At 40.5% G+C, this 23044-nt stretch overlaps 1 protein-coding gene across 1 annotated transcript in view; it reads left to right on the top strand.

Annotated features, from left to right (window-relative positions):
• The first annotated feature begins 1575 nt into the window (after positions 1-1575).
• APBB1IP (amyloid beta precursor protein binding family B member 1 interacting protein) overlaps positions 1576-23044 on the top strand; it is a 99995-nt gene continuing 78526 nt past the window's right edge. The window contains 1 exon segment of the mRNA XM_058532642.1: positions 1576-1651. The gene's annotated coding sequence lies outside the window, so the exon portion shown is untranslated.

Below are 23044 nucleotides of genomic sequence, written 5' to 3' on the forward strand. Positions count from 1 at the left end.
AACACAAGGCCTTTGAATGTGCTGTTCCTTCTGCCTGGAATATTCTCATCCAAAAATCCACATAATCTCTCATGTCATTTAGGTCTGGCTCAAGTGTCACCTATCAGATAGATCTTCCTTGATGACCCTAATTAATATAGCGACTCCATCCCCACTCCCATCACTCTCTCTCTCTCACCTTTTAATTTCCCTTAAAATACTTACATTATTTGACATGTTAAATATTATGTTGTTTATTGTCTGTTTTCTCCTAACTAGAATGTACCACCCATGAGAGCAGGAGGTGTTTTCTCACTACTATTTTCACTGTTCTTCGAAAAGTGGGTGCTTAATAGTTTCTCGTTAAACGACTGAAGTATCTGAAATTGCCTAATTAATTTGTGTCCAATTTATGTCTTTCTGTCTCCACCAACTTCCCCGGCATATAAGCTCTTGAAGACACAGCTGTACAGGGGAAGAGGGGGTTAATTCAACCACACTGACAAGGTGTATCTGATTTTAATTTCTGTATTTTCAGGTCTCCCCACCTTATCTCCGGAGACTCCACTCCCAACAGTCACAGGTCATTTCTAGTCAGCCCTTTGCTCTTACAATTCATGCGGCCAAGAACGGCCTTGTGCGTGTGCATTACTTCTTTTCATCACTGTATCCTTGTAATACATTCTTAAAAGTGTGATCGCTGAGTCAAAGGGTAATTGCATATGTAAGTTAAGTAGCTGTTGCCGAATTTCCCCTCCACAGGGTTCATCCCAGTTTTGGATTTCCACCAGCACTGTGTGAGAGGCCACAGCCTCGCCTGCCAATTGACTGTCGGTAAGCTCTGGGGGGTTTGCCGATCTGATAGCTGAGAAACAGCCTCTGCTGAGGGCGCCCTTCCCCACCGCCCACCCCCCACCCCACCCCACCCCACCCCTTGCTCCAACAGTGACCGCTAATCTCCGGGCCGGCGGCGCGTCCCCTGCGGGCGGGCGGGGAACGTGTGGGCCGCTCCCCCATCCTCTCCTGCGCCGCGTCCGCTGCGGGTGGGCTGCTCGCGACCAGGAAGACCCGGCCTTGCACAACTGGCCCGAAAGAGGAAGCACAGAAGGGGCTGGAGTAAACACTTAAGAAGACGTTGCAAATAAATCGAGTTCTCAAGCTTTTGTGGAACCATCATCTGGCCCCCAATCTCGCGGCAACAAAGAAGGGTCCATTCGCGGGGGGACACCTCTGCGAGAAGCGGGCGCGCGGCGCCGGTAGGGGGGCGATGAAAGAGGAAGGCGCAACTTTTCCCAGAATGAAAAATATATATATTTTTTTCCTTCAAGGTTGTGATGCGGAGGGGGGAAATAAGAGGAAATGAGGCACAAACCCGGTGCGTTGGAAAGAGCAGCCCTGAGTTTTAGAGTCTCATCCACGTGTATTTCTCCGTGTGTGTGTCTCCAACCAGGCGCCCCTTTTGCACCTCGATGCAAAGCAGCGCGGCGAGCGCCGCCCGTCTGCGCGCTGCGTGGAAGGGCAGGGCTGACACCACTTCCTCCCCGCGGCCGCGGACCTGAGCCCGGGCGGAGCCGAGTGCGCGGCCTCGCCCGTCCCGCCGGTGCCCCGACGCCGCCCCGCGCCCCGCCAAGTCCCCGCCAAGTCCCCGCCAAGTCCCCGCAGAACCGTCAAGGTAAGCGGCGCCGGCCGGCCCGGGAGCGCTGGGAGCTGCGGCCGGGACCCTCGGGGCTGTCACAGGACCATGTGTCAAGCCCGTCGGGTCCACGGCCGGATCCCCGGCACTGGCCGAGTGAACGCGCGCCCCCCGCTTGGCCCTCGAGGGGAGCGGCTCCCCGGGGTACCCCCCGCGGATCTCCGCACTTGATCCAGCCCCGCGGGGGGTTGGGGCTCGGCTCGCCATGCCTGCGTTCTGTTTCATCAGATTTAACTGATTTCCTGCGCAAACAATTGCTACAAGGTCAAATGGGGAACCGGTGTGAACCCTCGCCTGTCCAGCAGGTCGGAGAGCCCCAACCTGACCGGCTCTGAAGGGATTCCTAGGGGCCTTTTAGGGCGCTGTAGATAAATGCAAGGCGTGTGAGAATTGGAGAGTGACTCTGACGCATTTTAAGAGTGTCTCCTTCCTTTAAAACTTTCAGACAACTGTTTCTTCTTTTCAAAAATAACTTTTCCTCCAAATTATTGTCCGTCTCATTTTAAAATAAGAGAGAGGGAAGATTTAGACACCAGGCACAAGCGTCGTCATTTGGCTTGGAAATGAATGTCCAGAGTGCTGTTTTATGGCGTGAAGGAAACTGACTAGGATGTCCTTAGGTCGGGGAGGACCTCAGCGCGGGGGTCCCACAGAAAACCTTGCCTAGTGAACCTCTTATTTTCTTCTGGGAAAGTATGTTATCGTTCATACCATTGTGGAACCCTAAATGTGTTGTTTCCTCGTGCCACTTGCAGCAAAGCGTTTCAAAAAGAACTTTTAATGTGATCGTTAGAGAAAGAGAAATGGAGTAACAGGTTTTACTCCCCAGGATGTTATTTCTGGTGTTATAATGTGTTTTAAACAAAGGCAAGAGTACTAGCTACCACTAATTTTAAATTCTAGGCCACTGCATGGAAACCAGAAAGAGAGCCTTGGTCCCTTTGAATAATCCCCCAGAGGCTGGTTCCCCCTGGCCTGGCTGAACTGCTGAGATGGCACATGGGCAGCCTTACAGTACTGCTGGCTGGCAAAATGAACAGAGGATCCACTAAGAAATCATTTGTAATGTCTTCCGGATGGCATTTCCTGTCTGCTCCATGTGTTGTGAAAGTTCTAAGAAATTTATTGTCATCTTTAGACTGTTAATAATTTTCACACTATTACTAATATTTGTGTCTTTTCTGGGTATTTGGGAGATTTGAGTTCTAGTTCCATATCTGTCTTTAACTAGACAAGGATGACCTTGATTAAGTTGCTTTAACCTCTCTGATCCTGATATAACCCATCAGTGGAGTGAGATTATTGGACTACATTATATCTTTCATTAAAATAGCAACTGAGGGGCCAGCCTGTGGCGTAGTGGTTAAGTTCATGCACACGGCTTTGGTGGCCGGTTTACAGGTTTGATCCTAGCGGACCTACACCACTCGTCAGCCATGCTGTGGCAGCGTCCCACATACAAAATTGAGGAAGATTGGCACAGATGTTAGCTCAGGGCTAGTCTTCTTCAGTGAAAAAAAATAGCATTTGAAGAATTGCCATAATTCTTTGAATTTGTCCTCTCTGGAATACTGGCAAAGTTAGAATTGCTGATCATTAACAAAAAAAGAATGGAGAAAATAATAATGATTAACAGATTTTCTTAGATTCTGAAGTATCAATTCTTTTGAGGCCCTTTGTTTCTGAGAAGTTCCTCTAAAAACAGAGTCAGTTTCTGGCCTATATATAGAAGATGGCAAATTTCCATTTTATTGAAAAATTGAGATAGGGGAGTTGATGTGCCCAAGCTTGGGCAGGTCAATATTAGATTTAAAAATTCTTCAATTGCTATTTCCAAAGAAATATAACTTTGTAATATGGATTACCTTATGATTTAGTTACTTTAAGTATTAAACACAATATTTACCAGATTACATAGTGTCCATTAAATTTTTTGTTTTTTTATAACCTAAGAGTGTATACCGATCACCCACTATTTTTTTCATTTATAAATAAAAAGTTCTAGATATTTTCATATTATTATTAGAATGAGCCTTTTATAAAATTCATTGCCATAAATGTCTGTATTTGATATGCCACTTTGAATTTTCTTTAAACCATCCTACTTTCAAAAAGAATTATTATTTTCATTTACTTCTAATCCTCTTCAATTTTCTTTTAATTATTTTTATACCTAAAACCTGTTGGTGAGTCCACAGATCTTATAATAAATTAGGTTTGTGTTTCATAGTCTATCACAGCAAAATATTTACAATCTTATGGGCCCTCATGGTTATTTTATAGGCAATAAAATGACCTTAGGAATTCTCATCTCAAAATACAATTCTTATTATTAACATAATTAGCATTTTCAGTATGAAAATATGTATGTGTTTTATGTCAGTTCTGTCATCCTAAGTGGGCAGTAACTTAAAGTTTAAGCATTTATTCTAGATTCAAGTACATAATAAATGCCAGGATTTAAGGTATTAGATCAGTATGCTAGTTGCATAGTGATGTTTATATGTATTATAGTTATAATTATCATGAGAAACATGCCTTTTAGAGGGAACTGCTATATATCTGGAAAAGTAACAATTAGATTTCACTTGAGAAGAGGATAGCAGCACTAAGGAATGGGGTTGAAGGATCTGAAGTGAGTTTAAGGGACTAGATTGTACATGAGACATGACATGACAGGGCAGAGGCCTGAGGGCGGCTTCTAGGGACTAGAGGATGTGACTTGCCACCACCACATCCCCATTGCCTAGCCAAATCCATGGCACCATAGTTAAGACTCAGAAGTGCTGAATGTACAGAATATATGAGATCCACTTCTGGGTTGTACCATCAAAATGTCTCAAGCCCCCAAGACTCTGGCCCTGTTGGTACCAACCCTGAGGCAGGAGCGCAGAGAGGTAGCACCATTCTAAGGCACCACAGCTTCTCAGTCTGTATCCTGGAAGCTTGAATTCATGACTCAGTTTCCAGACATTTCCTGAACATTGACTATGAACTCAAATCATTAAGAATCACATTATAAGAGCTATTTTCTTTCTCCTCTGTCAACTCAGTTTCCTCGTTATCACCAAATGGTAGTAGTAAATACTAATTATTATATTTATTTAGCCTATATTTTATACCAGACCCTGTGCTAACTAATTGAGATGTGTCGTATCATTAATCCTCACATCCTGGCCTTATATTACTATTATTCCCCTTTTTTATCATTTAGGAAATGAAAGCACAGAGAGGTTAAGAAACTTATGCAGGGAGTAAGAAGCAGAGCTGAAGTTTGGACCAAGCCAGTCTGATACCAGCTCCCAAGATGCTGTACAGGGACAAGGGCTCACATGGTGAAAAATCAGGGGGCCTGTCCTCAGTGAACTTCTAGTCTAGTAGGGAGACGTAAATGGGGAGTTAAATTCTGCACAGACCAGAGTCACGTGCTGTGGGAGCCCGTATCGGTTCCCTGGTGACACTGGGGTCAGGGAAGGGAGGATGCGATGAAGGTAACCAAACAGAGAACTTGGCTTGTTATAGTGGAACAACAAGATATTATCAATGTTGAAGCTATTATCTTTATATATGTCTTTTGCAAAAATAATCTGCTTTGGCAGCAATCATGTGTTTTCATTTTTATCTTTATTATATTTTGATCCCTCTCGACAGCTTACTAGGTTGATTAAATCAATGAGGCAGGGAGTATAGTATTTTTTCCTAATTCTACTGGGGATCTTTCTGATTTGATCTCGTATCACAGACTCATCAGTGAGATGGCTGTGGGGCAGGAGGAGGGATCAATGCTGAATCACCCAGCAATTATGTTTCCACAAACCAACTGGAAGATTTATGTCCAGGGAGCTATATCATATCGAACTGGAGAGAAAATGAAGAGTGATGGTAGGACAAGTAAACTCTAGACTAGATTCATTTTTTTCCTTCCTTTTTTATGTATGCAATATTTCATACATCAGAAAGATGATGTAAGATATATATGTTATATACAAATAATAATAAAGCCAACATCTGGGTACCTATCGCCCATCTTAAGAAGTAAAGTATTACCAATACATCTGCTGACCTCCTCCCACTGCGTTCCCCTTTTTCCTCAGTAATCATTATTCTGAATGTGCTACTTTTTAAAAAAACATTTGGAAAGCTTGTATATGCATTTGCAAAGATGATATCAAACTGGGATTTAGAGTACATTGGCTCTTGGGAATCTGGAATTAGGATCTCCACCAACTCTAGGCATGGTCATTAATAGAGTGTGCTAGGAAGAAAAGACAACGTACTTTAATTTAAATAGTGTAAAAACAAAGTGGATTATAAATGGTTAGCAGTAAGTACCACAGGAATAGTTAGTGGTGTCTTAGTCATTAATAAAAGTGACTAAGACTCATGACTGGATAATTATAATTTTTAAGTGTAATAAAAAATGTGACTTAGGAACTGCTCATTTTTCCCTATTACTGAGATCTCTACTTTAAATGCAATTCAGTCATCCTAAAAATGTTTCCCAAGCACTATTCTAGGTGCTGGGAACATGTCACTGATCAGAAGAGGCAAAGATCTCTGCGTTTGTGGAGCTTATATTCTAGTGGGGAGATACAGACAGTAATCAATAAACATAATAAGTAAGTAAATAAGAGAGGTAGTGGTAAGTGAAAAGTGCTATTAAAAAAGACAAAGTTGAGCAAAGTAAAGTTAGAGTATTAAGTAAGGTGGTCAGGCTTGACCTTGTTGAGAAGATAAGATTTGAGCAAAAGTTTGAAGGAGATGAAGGAGTTCGCTACGAAAGAGGCTATCTGAGGGAACAGTGTTCCAAGCAGAGGGAACAGCCAGTGCTGGGGCCGTAAAGCAGGAGTATCCCTGGTGTAGTCAAGGAACACGAAGGCCCATGAGTTTTAAGTCCAGGATTAATTTCCATGCCAGGCCAACCAATAATCTTTCTATGAATGGGCTCGATCTAAACCAGTGTTGCTGGAGTCTGGTTCTTTGCAGAAGCAATCATGAATTTATCATAAATCAGTTTGCATTGGTCCTGGATTATAGTATTGTAGCACTTGCTGGTACAGTTTCTTTTTATTTTTAGCATAGTGCCTCGTTCTCTGCTACATGAACTGCCCAAATGACTCAATGAGTATATTTTGATTGAATGTGCAGAGGACTGTAAGTTATCGCCTCACAGAAAGAGAAAAGGAAAGAGATTTTTTTTTTTTTTGGTCTTTTAGGTATAAACACTCTGCTCTCAATAGCATCCATTAAAAAATAATGACTCACACTATACACAAAACTAACTTAAAATGGATCATAGACCTAAATGTAAGAGCTAAAATTATAAAAGTCTTAGAAGAAAACATAGGAGTAGATCTTTATGACCTTGGGAAAGAAATGGTGTCTTAGATAATACCAAAAGCACGATCAAAAAAAGAAAAAATAGATAAATTAGACTACATCTAAATTTAAAACTTTTGTGCTGCAAGCAGGGCCATCAAGAAAGTATAGAGACAATGCACAGAATGGGAGAAAATATTTGATTTGCAAATTATATATCTGATAAGGGACTTGTATCAAGGATATTTAAAGAACTCTTATAACAACAACAACAACAACATAATAATATATAAAAAAGACATATAATCCATTTTAAAACTGGGAAAAGAATCTGAGTAGACTTTTCCCCAAAGATATAGAAATGACGACCAATAAGTACATGAAAACATGCTCAACATCATTAGACATAAGGGAAATGCAAGTCAAAACCACAATGAGAACTTCACAGTCCCTAGGATGGCTATAATTAAAATGATAGACGCAGTATTGATGAGGATGTGGAGAAGTCTGAACCTTCATTTACTGCTGGTGGAATCTGAAATCATGCCACAGCTTTGGGAAAAATAGCCTAGCAGCTCCTCAAAAAGTTGGATGTAATGTTACCACATAACCCAGCAGTTCCACTCCTAGGAATCCCAGGAGAAATGAAAACATATGTCCATGTAAAATCTTGTACACAAATGTTCATAGCAGCGTAATTCATAATAGCTGAAAAGTGGAAACAACCCAGATGTCCGTCAACTGATGAATGGATAATCAAAATGTGGTGCTTCCATGGATAGAGAGGACAGATGAGTGGTTTTCAGAGGGGAAGGGGGTGGGGGAAGGGTGAAAGGGGTAAAGGGCACATATGTATGGTGAGGGATAAAAACTAGACTATTGATGGTGAGCACGATGCAGTCTGTACAGAAACTGATATATGATAATGTACACCTGAAATTACACAATGTTATAAACCAATACAACCTCAATAAAAAAAAAAAAATGTGGGGGCCGGGGCATAAAACTGGGGCCATAAAAACCACTGGAGCGTAGTGGTTAAGTTTGTGTGCTCCACTTCGGCAGCCCGGGGTTCACGGATTTGGCTCCTGGGCACAGACCTACACCGCTCATCAAGCCATGCTATGGCAATGACCAACATACAAAATAGAGGAAGATTGGCACAGGTGTTAGCTCAGGGCGAATCTTCCTAACCAAAAAAAGAAAATGTGGTGTTTCAATACAATGAAATATTCAGCAATAAAAAGAAATGAAGTGCTGATACATATTACAGTGTGGATGAACTTTAAAAAGATTATGCTGGGGCTGGCCCGGTGGCGCTGCAGTTAAGTGCGCACACTCTGCTGCAGCGGCCCAGGGTTCGCAGGTTCGGATCCTGAGCGCGTACCGATGCACCACTTGTCAAGCCATGCTGTGGCAGCGTCCCATATAAAGTGGAGGAAGATGTGCATGGATGTTAGCCCAGGGCCCATCTTCCTCAGCAAAAAGAGGAAGATTGGCATTGAATGTTAGCTCAGGGCTGGTCTTCCTCACGAAAAAAAAAAAAAAAAGATTATGCTAAGTAAAAGAAGCCAGATATAAAAGACCACATATTATATGATTCCATTTATATGAAATGTCCAGAATAGGCAAATTTATATAGACAGAAAGTAGATTGGTGGTTGCTTAGGGCTGGGGAAGGGAAGGGGTTAATGGCAAGTGACTGCTAAGGGGTATAGGGTTTCTTTTAGTTGAGAAGAAAATGGTCTAGAATTAGATTGTGGTGATGGTTGCACAACTCTGTGGATGTGCCAAAAACCTTTGATTTATACACTTTCAATGGGTGAGTTGTATTGTATGTGAGTTATATCTTAATGAAGCTATTTTTTTTAAATATGGAGCACAGGGCCTGTGTTCAAGGTGCTGCCCTTACCGCTGGGAAGATGAAAAGATGCGTCAGAAGCAATCTGTGCTCTGGCTTCAGTAGGTTAAATGAAAGCATTTCGTGTGGCAGCAGATTATAAAGAAAACAATAGAGCAGCAGAGTAGGTTTTATGGAGAGAGCAGGATGATGTCTGAAAGATGAAGTTGGAGAGGTTGATGGGGGTTGTACTGTGGAAGAAATTAAAAGCCACATTAAAGAGTTTAGATTATATCCCATGGAGAGTAGAGAGCCACTGAAAAGTTTTGCTGATGGAAAGGATATGAATAGAACTGGGTTTTAGGAAGAAATCTCTAGTGGCATTTAAGAGGGAGAGACTCTGGGTAGGGAGATAAACAGTAAGCAGATGGCAGAGTCCTGATAAGACCTGTGGAGGAGCTGAGCTAGGGTGGTAGTTATGGAGAGAATGGGACAAGTTCAAGGGCATTAGGAAGGCTGAATTGACAAGACACACTGACCAGATTGGGGACCTCAGGAACAGGAGGCTAACAAATGCCCCTGAAGTTCCAGAGAAGACGACTGCGGGGAGAAAATCAGGCTATAGGTCAAGATAAGTGTAGGCTGGGGGTGGGTGGAGGGTGGGGGTATTATCGGAGGAGAGGGATAGTCATGTCTAGGGGCCCCTTTTAGCAGCAACGCTGAGCCTGGTCATTACAAACATCCACAACTGTTAAGTTAGCCCACCCTCTGTTTTTTTGCTGAGCCTGTTCTTGCCTTTGTCTCGTCTGCTTTTCTACTTCCTAATGTGGGGCTTCTGTTTCAGTACCACAATTCTGTTGCTCTCTCCCTTGACTTCTGCCCAGATACCCAGGCCCAGCCTCACTTCACCATACCGTTCCATTCCTTCCCCCGGATCTGATTTTCACCCAGAGCCTCTCTGTGCTGACATTCTCCCCAGTTCCCAAGACAGCCTCTGGCTTGGGTCTTGCTGCACCACCACATATACTGGCAAGCCTGGAGAACTGGGGGTGGGGTGGAGAAGAGGAAGCTGGAAGGGGGCCATGTTGCGGTGCACCATTGCTGGGACCGCCTTGTGGAAATGCCCTGCAGACAACCGGAAGTGTAAATGCAGAGCTTAAAGTGAGGAGAGAGATGGAGACACAGATAAGTAAGATGTTTCTGCTCCCCTTTGCAGCAATATCTACAGAGATTAGATAATAAGAATAATACAAAACAAAGATCCGGGAGGTTCTACCCCGAAGATAATCTGAGCAGAGCTAAAACGACTCAGTCATTTTTCTGAAATGCAAATTCGTTGCCACCTTTACTTCATAAAGTAGTTCAAGCTGCATCTTATGTTCATATTTAGCCCCCTTGGACAACAGCAAGGTGAATGAAATGCAAGGTGGCAGGACTTAATGGACTGTCTTGGAAGTTTTACTGAGACCTTATCTGGAAAGGTCCATGGACACCTGACTGAAGAAATTAACCAAGCACAGTATCACGTTTTTCTCTCAGTATCCAGATCAAGTTGTATCTTACTACATTATCTGCCTTTTACATCAGGGCAACACTGGACAGTTGTGTTGTTCTGAAATAAGTTATTAGTGGTAAAATGGATACAAAACAAAGACTTGGTAATATACTAGCCAAAAAAATTAAGACTGTATTTCATTTTATGTTTTAGATTCTGGTAAGATTATGAAGCGCCAAATTCTTTGATATTCTTGATATTTCTACATTCTTATGTGACATTATTATCTGTTTCATTCCTACACTGTTACTGTTCTGCTTTAATTATTGTCATTTTGGAAGTCTTTCATTGTATTTTTTTTTTTAATAGTTTTTGTGTGTGTGTGTGTGAGGAAGATCAGCCCTGAGCTAACATCCATGCTAATCCTCCTCCTTTTTTTTCCCCAAAGCCCCAGTAGATAGTTGTATGTCACAGCTGCACATCCTTCTAGTTGTTGTATGTGGGACGTGGCCTCAGCATGGCCGGAGAAGCGGTGCGTCAGTGCGCACGCAGGATCCGAACCCAGGCCGCCAGTAGCGGAGCGCGCACACTTAACCGCTAAGCCATGGGGCCGGCCCCTTTCATTGTATTTTTTCTCCAGTTTCCTCTGAATTTGACTCTGGTTGAATTGTGTATGTGTGTGCAGCTTTTATTATGGTTATTTTCTAGATAGTTTGAAATTGTCCTTTTTGAAATTTTTTTCTCTGATCCCAAAGTTGTTAGGAAAACGCTTTTTTCCTTAAGGATTTTTAAATTTATTTAATCTTTTATTATTAATTTCCATTTTTCTTATAATTTGGTCAGAGAATGTAGCCTGCACAATTTCTCCTTTGGAGAATTTATTGAGATTTTTCTGGTACATGACTAGTTTTCAATAAGTATCTTATAAGCTAAGTCTAATGTTTACTCAAATCCTCTATAGTATCTTAATTTTTCCCATTAATCAGTCAAATATAGAGAGAAAATGTGTTACCATTGCCAAGGTCATGTTTTTGCAAGCCAAATCTTTAGTATTGTTTTCTGTAAAACATTGATTTAGTCTTCAAAATAATTTGTATAAAAAAAAGAATATATTCTTGGCTGGACAATTCAGTGATGAATCACTTCTGAACCATAGTGCTAAATTCTTAATTGCAGTTATTGCCTCCAGAGAAAGAAAAATAACAATTAGCTAACAACAAGAAAAATACTTCCTGGAAAGTAATTAAGCACAATAACAAAAAATAAACAAATAAAATGCCCTTTTTAAAAAATAGTCATTGTAAAATTCACCAATCAGAAACAACACATGAAGGATACATTTTAATTTTAAACAAAATTCTTTAATTTAGTTTAAATTCTTTTCACTAAGAATTTTTAGAGTCTAGGCAAGAAAGACAAGGAACTGCTGTGGTGCGCTTTCCACTCAAATCGTCCTCCTCAAATTGATCCCTCGCAATATTTAGGAGAATAAAGTCATGACCTGGTAGAGTAGAGAAGAGTTCCTTTTCTCCTTTTTGTGAGCAACCTTCACCGTGGAATTTAATGAAAAGGAAATCTATGAAAGGGGAGAAAATATTTGCTAACCATGTATGAGAGAAGGGGTTAATATCCAAAATATATAAAGAACTCATCCAACTCAAAACCTAAAAAGCAAATAATCCAATTTAAAAAAAATGGGCGGAGGATGTAAATGGACATTTTTCCGAAGAACACATACAAATGGCCAACAGGTACATGAAAAAGTGCTCAACATCACTAAGCATCAGGGAAATGCAACTCAAACCACCATGAGATATCACCTCACACCTGTTAGAATGGCTAAGAAGACAAGAGATAACAAGTGTTGGCAGGGATGGAGAAAAGGGAACCCTTGTGCACCCGCTGGTGGGAATGTAAATTGGTGCAGCCACTATGGAAAATAGTATGGAGGTTCCTCAAAGAATTAGAAGTAGAACTACCGTATAATCCAGCAGTCCCACTTCTGGATCTATAGCCAAAGGAGATAGAAACAGGATATCAAAGAGGTGTCTGCACTCCCATGTTCATTGCAGCGTTACTCACAATAGCCAAGACATGGAAACAACCTAAGTGTGAATCAACGGATGAATGGATAAAGAAGATTTGGGGTATATATATATATATATATATATATATATATATATATATATGGAATTTTATTCATCCATGAGAAAGTAGGAGATCCTGCCATTTGTGACAACATGGATGGACCTGAGAGCATTATGCTAAGTGAGATATTCTGATGGAGAAAGATAAATACTGTATCATCTCATTTATATGTGGAATCTAAAAGAGCCAAGCTTTCAAAAAGAGAGTAGAACAGTGATTTTCAAGGGCTGGGGATGGGGGTGAGAATTGAGGAGATGTTGTTTAAGGGTACAAACTTACAACTAATAGATAAATAGGTCTTAGAGATCTAACACACAGCATAGAGATTATAATCAACTGTATTATAAACTTCAAAGTTGCTAAGAGACTAGATCTTAATTGTTCTCACCACAAAAAAGAAATGATAATTATATGATGTGATAGAAGTGTTAGCTAATGGGATTACAGTGGTAATCATATTGCAATATATAAATATGTCAAATCAACACATTACACACCTTAAACTTACACAATGTTATATGTCAATTATATCTCAATTAAAATATATATATTAACCTCTGGTTTTGCTAACATGCCCTTTAAGTCATTTCTATGGACTTGAAACCAATTGTGATTCTTAAATCTATTTTAAATTATGAAATTACTACAACATTATATAAAATTTGGAAAATAGAGAAAAACAGACCAGCACCCTAATACAAGTGTTATTTCACGTGTTGATTTATTATCTTGTAGTGTTTTTTTTCTATGCCCCAGTTTTCTTATATTACTGAAATATTAGAATATAAATTAGTTTGTATTTTACTTATTTTACTTAGTGGCAAATGGTATTGTTACAGTCTTCATAGCCATTTTTAATAGTAACAAAAAGAAAACACTGGGTGCATTATCGTAATTAACTCTTCCCATATTTGTTGGATATTTAGATTGTTTTTAATTTCCGATAATGCTGCTATTTCATCTCCAGGCATATGGAGTTCTTTCACGGTTTGTAAAATTTCCTTGAATTAAGTTCTTAAAGGTTGAATTAGCAAACCAAAGAGAATGAACATTTCCATGTTATCTAGATATTTAATAAATATTTGTTGATGAATGAATGAATATAAAGGAGGTTCTTTAAGGCTCCTGGATTTTAGGTCGTTCTTGGAAAATACCTCGCTACTTGTAATGATCAGAAAACAGAATCCACTCTAGATTAAACAGAAAGGAGTTTATTACAAGGAATATGGCTGCATACAAAACTGGAAGGGTCAGGGAGTAATGTTTGATGTTAATAGTCAAGAATAACACAATCAGGAGACATGCCCAACCACACCTTCAGGACTGTTCTGGCAAAACCTCACTGCTGCCAAGACCTACTACTCAATGTAAGATGCTAGGGACAGAACAACTACCCCCAGAATATTCTATTTCTCCGTCTGTTACTCTCGCTTCATGTTGCTCATTTCCACCTAGCAAGACTCACATCAGTGTGTCTGCTTTACTGGATCATAGGTAGAACCCTAACTGCTAGAGAGCTTGGGAAATGTTATTTCTATATTTCCAGCTTCAGTATTACGAGAACACATCATAAAAGGCACTTGGAGAGGGTGTTCAGAGAGCCAGTCAGTACTATCTGCCACAAAATTATAAAGGAGGAAGGGAGGGAGGAAGAAAGAGAGAGAAAGATGGAGGGAGGGAAAAAAGAAAAGCTTTTTTCTTTTATGACTCCTACAGCTTTACTGTTACACTTAGATTCTTTTTTTTTTTTTTTTGTGAGGAAGATCAGCCCTGAGCTAACATCCATGCTAATCCTCCTCTTTTTGCTGAGGAAGACCGGCTCTGAACTAACATCTATTGCCATTCCTCCTTTTTTGTTTCCCCAAAGCCCCAATAGATAGTTGTATGTCGTAGTTGCACATCCTTCTAGTTGCTGTACGTGGGACGTGGCCTCAGCATGGCCGGAGAAGCGGTGCATCGGTGCACGCCCGGGATCCGAACCCGGGCCGCCAGCAGCAGAGCACACACACTTAACCGCTAAGCCACGGGGCCGGCCCCTACACTTAGATTCTTAATCCAACTTGAATTTGTTTTGTGTATGGTGATGGGGTGGGGATCTGACTTTATTTTGTCCAAAGCCAATTGTTTCTTTACAAATTATTAAATAATCTATTATTTTTCTACTGATTAACTGCCTACTTTTTCAGATATTAAATTTGAATTCTGCAATCTCTGGTCTTTTCCATTGATTTATTTGTGTAAATCTTGAGTACCAAAAATTTTTCCTTTAAAATACATTTTTTTGTTATTATTTAAGAATAATCTTTTTTTCTCAGATGAAGTTTAGAATCAGCTTGTCAGCTTTGGTTTTGTTTTGTTTTTTATTCCATTTGGGGGTTGAATTGGAAGTGCAATGAGTTTTATATTCATTTAGAGAGAAGTGACATCTTTACCATATGGAATCTTCCCTTCTAGTAACATGGTAGTTCTCTCCGTTTGTCCAAGTCTTCTTTTATGCCATATGGTTTTCTCTATCTAGAATTGGCAAGTTGCTTGTTATTTATTTCTGTGTTTTTCATAGTTTTTGTTGCTGTAGTAAATTTGATCCTTTTGCCATATCACTTTCTAATATTTATTCCTGCATATATAGGCATGTTATTGTTTTGTATATATTTACCTCATGCCAGCCATCTTATTAATTCTGCTTTTCACTTGATTCTCTTGCATTTTCTATGTGGACAACTGTCACCTACTTATTATGCTAATTTTGTCCTGTGCCTATTGCCTATGTGCCAAATCCACTGCAGTACTTTTGTAAATAAAGTTTTATTGGTACTAGCCATGCTTGTTTGTTTACTATTGTCCACAGCAACTTTTTCCCTACAACAGTAGATTTGAGTAGTTGTGACAGAGACCATATGACCTGCAAAACCTAAAACATTTACTATCTGGCCCTTTCTTAGAAAAAGTTTGCCAGATCCTACCACAGAGTATCTAGAAGTTTGAGATCTTTTTTCCAGACTTTTATTCTCTAAGACCACCCGAACAAATTTAAATAGTAACAATAATGATGTGACTCTTTGACTTGTGTCTAACTTTAATAGGAAGGCTTTCTGTGTTTTACGATTAGAATAATGGTTGCCATTGGTTTCTGGTAGATACCTGTTATTGAGTTAAGGAACTTACTGACCATTTCAGCCTTACTAAGAGGTGTCTATCAGGCATGGGTATTGGATTTTACCAGTTGCCTGTTCACCATGCATTGAGATGATCATATGGTCTATCATTTAATATTTTAATTTAGTGAATTACTGTAATATATTTCCTACTGTTGAGCTGTTCTTGTATTCCTGGTTATTGTATATTATACTTTTACCATACTTCTGGAATCAATTTTCTAAAGTTTTATTTGACATTTTCACATCTGTATTTGTAAGTAATATTGATTTGTTGTTTTCTTATTTTCTGACTGCTTTTTTTTAATAGCAACTTATTTTTGTTACTGTGTCATCACAAATCTCTCTGAAGACATCAATTGGAATTTTTAAAAAATCTCTCTTCTGTTTTTTTCATCAACTCTGTTTCCTCAGGGGTTAACATTTTGGTTTTTAGTCTTGACGCTCCCATGCTCTTGTTTTTCCTTAAATATTTCACAGCCCTTGGTTGTTGATTTATAATTTTAATTAAAGGGCTAGAATAATACGGGGAGGTGGTGTGGTTTACTTGGCAACTGTAACAAGCCTTTTTCTTGACTAGGAGGCTGACAGTAGGTTCTATAGATGAATATGGGAACTGCTAGACAGGCAGCTTAAACCTTTAGTTGGGATAACAGCCAGACTTGTAAGTTTCAGCCTTCCTTGAGTGCTATTTACTGAGGCCAGCAAAGCCTTCTGCTGGAGGTGGAGCGCCTGAGCATTCTCAGTGCATTTCCCTGAACGTGGACATTTCTCTTCCCACTCCCTTCTGATTGAGTGATTGATAGTTGGCTGGTTGGATTGGGATCTGACTGTTAGGGGATGCCTAACTTTCTGAGCACTGCTCTGCTTGGTTTTGTAACTGAGCAAAAAGGGGCTCGTTCTGGTCTCCGCAATCCGATGCCAATCAATTGCCAACAAGCCAGTGGTTGAGAAAGGAAAATTTATATGATTAGCCAGCATAATCAGAAGATGGTGGACTAGTGTCCAAAAGAACCGTCTTAAAATCATACAGAATCTTAAGGCAGTTATATAGGGGAAATGGGTAGGGAAGGAGGGGGTTTAGGGATGTCGACCATCTGGTGTGACAGACTTCAAGGTGCCTCATTATCTCTCTCTTCTGTCATTCACAAGGGGCACCAATGCAGAATTTTTCTTTCTGGAGGTCATCATGTTCCTGGGGGACTCAGAAAACAAAGTTTTCGTCTCATCACAGCTGGGAGATATATGTAAGCAAGAGTCATAGAACTAGCAGATCATTTATTTTGTAAAAGAAGGAGGTACTTAATCATCGAGGCTATGTGCAGGCTAGAATGTATTCACAGAGACTAGTGAGTCAGGGTCATATATAGTTACAATATTGCTTCCTTTCCCTGAGATGGCTTCCCTCATGCTAACTTAAGATCTAGCTGTTACAGTTTTTTGGAAGCCCAAGACCCACCTTAGAAACCGGTGAGACATTGTTGTCCCACATTATTTAAGGTAAGGGTTCTTGCTGATTTTAGACTGGGGGCGATTGTGGCATCTCTTTGTTCCTTGTGACAGAGAAGTCAAATGGCCCATAGCAGTCAATCCTTTCAATAATTCCTCCTCCAGTTGGGTGTCCCTGGACTCCCATCCTTGCTGACCCTGAGCTTGGGTGCTTTCCTTGGCTGTGTCTTTGGCAGCCCTCCTCTAGACCCATATTGGACTGCTGTTTCCCTAGCTCTGGTTGTTCAGTCTATACCATCCCTTCTCCTTAACATCTTCCAGAAATTTCTCAACATTTTTGGTCAGTAATGCCATCCTTCCTTGCTTTCTAGACTGTTATGGAGTCATTTCATTGGAATTTTAGGAGAGAACGTGTATTCACTGCCCACTATTTGGAACCAGAAGTTGTCAGTGCATTTTCAATATTTCTGCCTACTTGCAAGCCCCACTATGTGCCAGTTGTTATGCCAGGGCCTGTCTGTGCTAATATAGTCCTCACTACAATTTTATCAAGTAGGTTTTCTTATCCCCGTTTTACAGATGAAAAAACTGAAGCTCAACAGGGTTGAGTGAGTCACTCAATCAAGGTCATGAACTAGTTAGCAGTGAACCCAGGTTTGACTCATCCAGTCATCACATTCACACCTAATACGTTTTCTGATGATAGAGCAAGGCTCCAATGTGTACCCTTAGAATGATGATCGAGGGTCATTTCAAGTTCTTTCTTCACTGTTTTTATTTTCTTGATACATGAATTAAATAGAGAATTGGCTTAGTGGTCTGAATAAAACCGACAGAGAACTCTGGAGCACTGTGTTTTCAAGTACACTATTTCCATTCTATTCTTGTTCTTTCTCACAGCCGTAAGAGAGAAGTTTAAAAGGCGGTAGCTGTAGACTGGGTGTGATCCTTTGTAGACTGTTTGGAGAAAAAGATAATTAAATTAAAAGGCTCTCATTTGCCATATATAAAAATAATACCCATAGGAAATTATGTGTAAATATCATTCACAAAGAAATTGAAGAAACTTGTTTAGAGCCGTTAAATATTATCAGGTGTCCACTGAACTGATAGGCGCCCTTCTGTGCTTCATAAGTGTCCTCACATCTTGACTAGTTTGCTATTAGTGATGCTCTGTAGGCAAGTTAATTTCTATCTAGTTGGCTTATTCAGGGACACAACTTTCTATATTTTTCATGACAAACGTCTCATAATTATAGTAAAAGAAATTAAATTATTAACCAATGCTGACATCATTATATATTATATATTGTAATGATATAATTACTAATTGTAATTAATAATAAATTAATGATTTTTGCACCTCCTGGTGAGTAGATACAATGCTTAAATTCTCCATAGAAAAAGCATTAGCCTTTTTATGTATTTATTTTTCTTTATTTATTTTTTTTGTGAGGAAGATTAGCCATGAGCCAACATCCGTTGCCAATCATCCTCTTTTTGCTGAGGAAGACTGGCCCTGGGCTGATGTCCGTGCCCATCTTCCTCTACTTTATATGAGATGCTCCCACAGCATGGCTTGACAAGCCACGGATCGGTCCTCACCCAGGATCCGAACCTGCGAACCCTGAGCTGCCGAAGCAGAGCACGCAAACTTAGCTGCTCCATCAGGCTGGCTCCAGCCTTAACCTTTTTAAATTAAAATATATATATATATAACTGTGTCATTATTAATTTTTAATGTTTGTCATCTCTGAATTCTCATCTTTACGTGGCTAAAGACTGACATTTTGGCATTTTTTTATGCACTGAATTTTAACATAAACTGGCCATTTACCAGACTTGTACCCTTACATAATACTTATCTTCTCAGAGCCTGCATTTCTTTGCTTGCAAATAGGGATAATATATTTTGCAGAGCAGTTGAAAGGATGACAAGTGTAGCATATAAGGGGTAGTGGAGTGCTTGACACATAGAAGGTGCTGGAATAGTAGGTGCTATGATCGTTTGTTCCACTTACCTACTGCATAACAAACCACCGAACTAAGTGCTGTAAAACAGATGATTTTATTAAGGTCGTGGATTCTGTGGGTCAGGAATTCGGAGAGGCCACAGCAGGGCTGGCTTTTCTCCGCTCCATGATGTCTGTGACCTCAGCTGGGAAGACTTGAACAGCTGGGGGTGACCCACACAGCTGGAAACTAGGCTCATTTGGAGGATTTTTCCCCTACCTGCCTGGTCCCTGGACTGGGCTGGGACTGGTGACTGGAGTGCCTCCTGTGGCCTCTCCCCCCAGGTCGCTCTTGCTTCTCACAGTTTGGCACCTGGAGTCCTAGAAGGAATGTCTGGAAGGAGTTCTGCGACGCCCAGGGGGATGGCCTTTAATGGCCTACCCTCCAAAGCCACTTAGTATTACTTCCATTATGCTGCTTCTGTCAAAGCACTCAAAACCTGGTCAGATTCAAGGGCAGGGGACATGGACCACAGGTCTTGATGGGAGAAGTGTCAAAGAACTGGAGGCCCTGTTTAATGCCACCAGCCATCATCGTTGTTATAATTATTATACTGTGAATATGCTTCTTGGATACGAATAAGGAAAGTGCTTCGTAGTCCTACAGGATTTGAGTGACTGTTTCAAGAGGTTATACAGTTACCCAGGGCAGGAAGGTTAATAGTAAGAATGAGCCTGATTCCCCAATACGCTGATTAAACACCAGATTCTTTTTCATTCCGTACCTTTAAGCAATAAAAATATATGATCATTTTTAGTGCATTTTTGACATTGAGATAATGGAGGGTGTGGGGAGTGCCTTCTTTCCTGTGTTTGACCTAAAACAAAAGCCATTTTTGTCTTGACTAAAAGTTTTGGTTCTCATAATCCCTTTACACTCTGCACTTGCCTGTGCATTTTTTAAAAATTTTTTTGGGCTTGCCATCTACTTGTAGAACAGTGGTTCTCAAACTCTAGTGTGCAATAAAATCACATGAAAGGATGGTGAAAACACAGATTATTTGTCTCCACTCCTAGAGTTTCTGATTCAGTAATTTTGGAGTGGGGCCCAAGAATTTGCATTTCCAGTGTCTGCGTGATGCCAATGCTGCTCGTGTGAGGACCCACACTTTGAGAACCACTGTTGCAGAGAAGATGCAGAACCAAATCCAAAGATGAGCTTTGGCCTCCCTAGATTACTCAGCTCTATCAACCTGCCATGTGCTTTCACGTGTCAGGCAATCTTCTCCTAATATATGAGTACTAACCAAACAATGACAATGATGGTAGAACCACTCCCGCCGCTCACTGAGCGTTTAACATGTATCGGCATTTGGTAAGCCCTTTGCACACATTATCTTATTTAATCCTTACGAGAACCTGGTGAAATATTCCCATTTTATAGATTTATTTATTTTTTTTTTGAGGAAGATTGGCCCTGTGCTAACAGCTGTTGCCAGTCTTCCTCTTTTTTCTTTTTTCTCCCCAAAGCCCCGGTACATAGTTGTAGGGTTGTAGCTCTTCTATATGGGATGCTATCTCTGCATGGCTTGATAAGCGGTGCATAGGTCTGTGCCCAGGATCCGAACTGGTGAGCCCCAGGCCACCGAAGCGGAACACTCAAACTTAACCAGTACGCCACCAGGCCAGCCCCATTTTATAGATTTAGAAACTGAAGCTGTTAAGGCTAAATTTACCAACATCACACCACAGTAAGTGCAGAACTGAACCCAGGTCTTCAGGATCCAAAGTGCATGCTCATGTCGTGACATCTACATATCCCATCATCCTCCAGCTGCCGAGAACAACTGCTCACCCCAAGAGAACTCATGGTCTCTCATCTCTGATCCCTTATGATTTGATTTATGTCTTTTATATTACTGTTATATAGTGTTATTTGTGTCTGTCATCTTCTTTAGACTATGAACTTTATTCATTTAGCAAATATTCAAGGTATGGATTCTAGCAGTTACTATAGGGTCTGGCAGAGAGTTTGCATTCCATAAATGTTTCTTGAGCTAATGAATCAATGAATGAAGAAGGGGAAAATCATGGTATAAAACCACAGCCTATCACTGTACAGGTGAATGAGTTTATGTGAAAATAAACGATCTCTATATGTGTATGTTTGTGTGTCACCTATTTCTCTAGGTCATACCAACCTAAGGGAATACGTAATTGGGAAATATGGTTATTATAACAGTAACTAAATAATAGACCCCGCTCTAGCCACCCTCGACGGCATCTCTCAACCCCGGATATAGACTCTCCCTGGCCCATTCCCGGAGTCCTGGGCGTGTCTCATGTGAGCTCTCGGACAGGACGTCACTGTCCTGTGAAAAGGATTGCGAGCATTCCTACTGCACCATCTGTGGGTCCCCACCTCCCACACCGATGCTGCCCCTGCAGGCTGCGCGTTGTTTCTGTGGTGGCTTCGCTTTCATGCTTCCCGAGGTGGCAGCTAGCATGGCCCTAGCTGTTACTCTAGGCGGTTCCAACATAATCCACAACATGTGGGTTTGGTTTTGGTTCTTGGTGCTTTAAGGTTTCAAAAGATACAGTTCTTTTTTTTTTTTTTTTTAACCCTCTTCCTTTTCTTTTAACTCGTGAGCTCCCCACCCGCACCAACTACAACCAAGAATGTCCCTGGGACCAGGTGGTTTCCCTGGTGGGGAAGGGATGGGGCAAGAGAGGGGATCCTGGTTGAGAGACTGTTGACTGTAACAATATGCCATGCTGTTGTCACCATCACCCTCCTCAGCCTGTGTCCCTGCACATGGCCCTCTAGGCTCCCGGGAGGCTAAAATATGGCTGCAATTCCAGTTGCTTAATGGTGTTAGGAGCTATGTATACTGAGCTCTCAGATCTAGCCAGGACTGTTCTACATGCTTTGCATGTACTAATTTAGAAAATTCTCACATTGACCTCATGAAGTAGCTTATTATCACACTTTTTCGAAGGTGAGAAAATTAAAACACTGAGAGGTTAAGCAACTTGCCCAAGGTTACACGACCAATAAGTGGCAGTGCTAGGTTTTGAACCTGGGCATCCTGATTCTAGATTCTGTTCTTGTCTTTGAGGGCGGGTCTTGTCTGCCTTGTGTGGCTCGGTGGTCCCCCAGCTGGAGGCCCACCCAGATAGGCCCACAAATCACAAGAAAAATGCACACATAATAATAGAACCCCCACACACACTGCACTCCTGCTACTTATGGAAGATGATTTTGGAGAAAAATATTAGATGTTTTTTGTTTTATTTTCAGGGATGAATCATCTTGAATGTGGGGGAGTAAAAATTCATTTCCTTTCTTGCTTCAAAATAGGAGAGTGAAAAGTATTGTCAGTAGCATCTTTGAGAAAGAAGAGAGATAATTTACTAGAAGACTCAGGAAAAGAATTAAAACTGGGTTGCCACTGAAAAATCTTAAATGTACTTCAGATTTTTCTGATATAAATATTTTCCATGGCACGTATCACCCTAATGTATTTTGGACACACAAGCAGCGCAGAAATGGCTGTAAATAATGTTACTTATATGTAGAATCTAAAAAATCACCAAACTTGTAGATGCAGAGAACAGATTGGTGGTTACCAGAGGTAGAGGAGTGGGCGAAAGGGGTGAAAGGGGTCAAAATAAAGTAAATAAGTCATGAAGTTGTAATGTAGGGCATAGTGACTATAGTTAATAATACTGTATTGCATATTTGGAAGTTGCTAAGAGAGTCCATCTTAAAAGTCCTCATCACAAGAAAAAAAATTTTGTAACTATGTATGGTGACAGATGTTAACTAGACCTATTGTGGTGATCGTTTCGCAATATATACAAATACCGAATCATTATGTGGTTCACTTGAAACTAATATAATGTTATATGTCAATTATACCTCAATAAAAAAAAAAGAAATGGCCATAAATACATCCAAATAGAGAAGAATAAACGGCACAGTGGGACACACCCTGCTTGAGCTTGGTAATG

The sequence above is a fragment of the Diceros bicornis genome, chromosome 36 (assembly GCF_020826845.1).
Source record: "Diceros bicornis minor isolate mBicDic1 chromosome 36, mDicBic1.mat.cur, whole genome shotgun sequence".
NCBI lineage: Eukaryota > Metazoa > Chordata > Mammalia > Perissodactyla > Rhinocerotidae > Diceros > Diceros bicornis.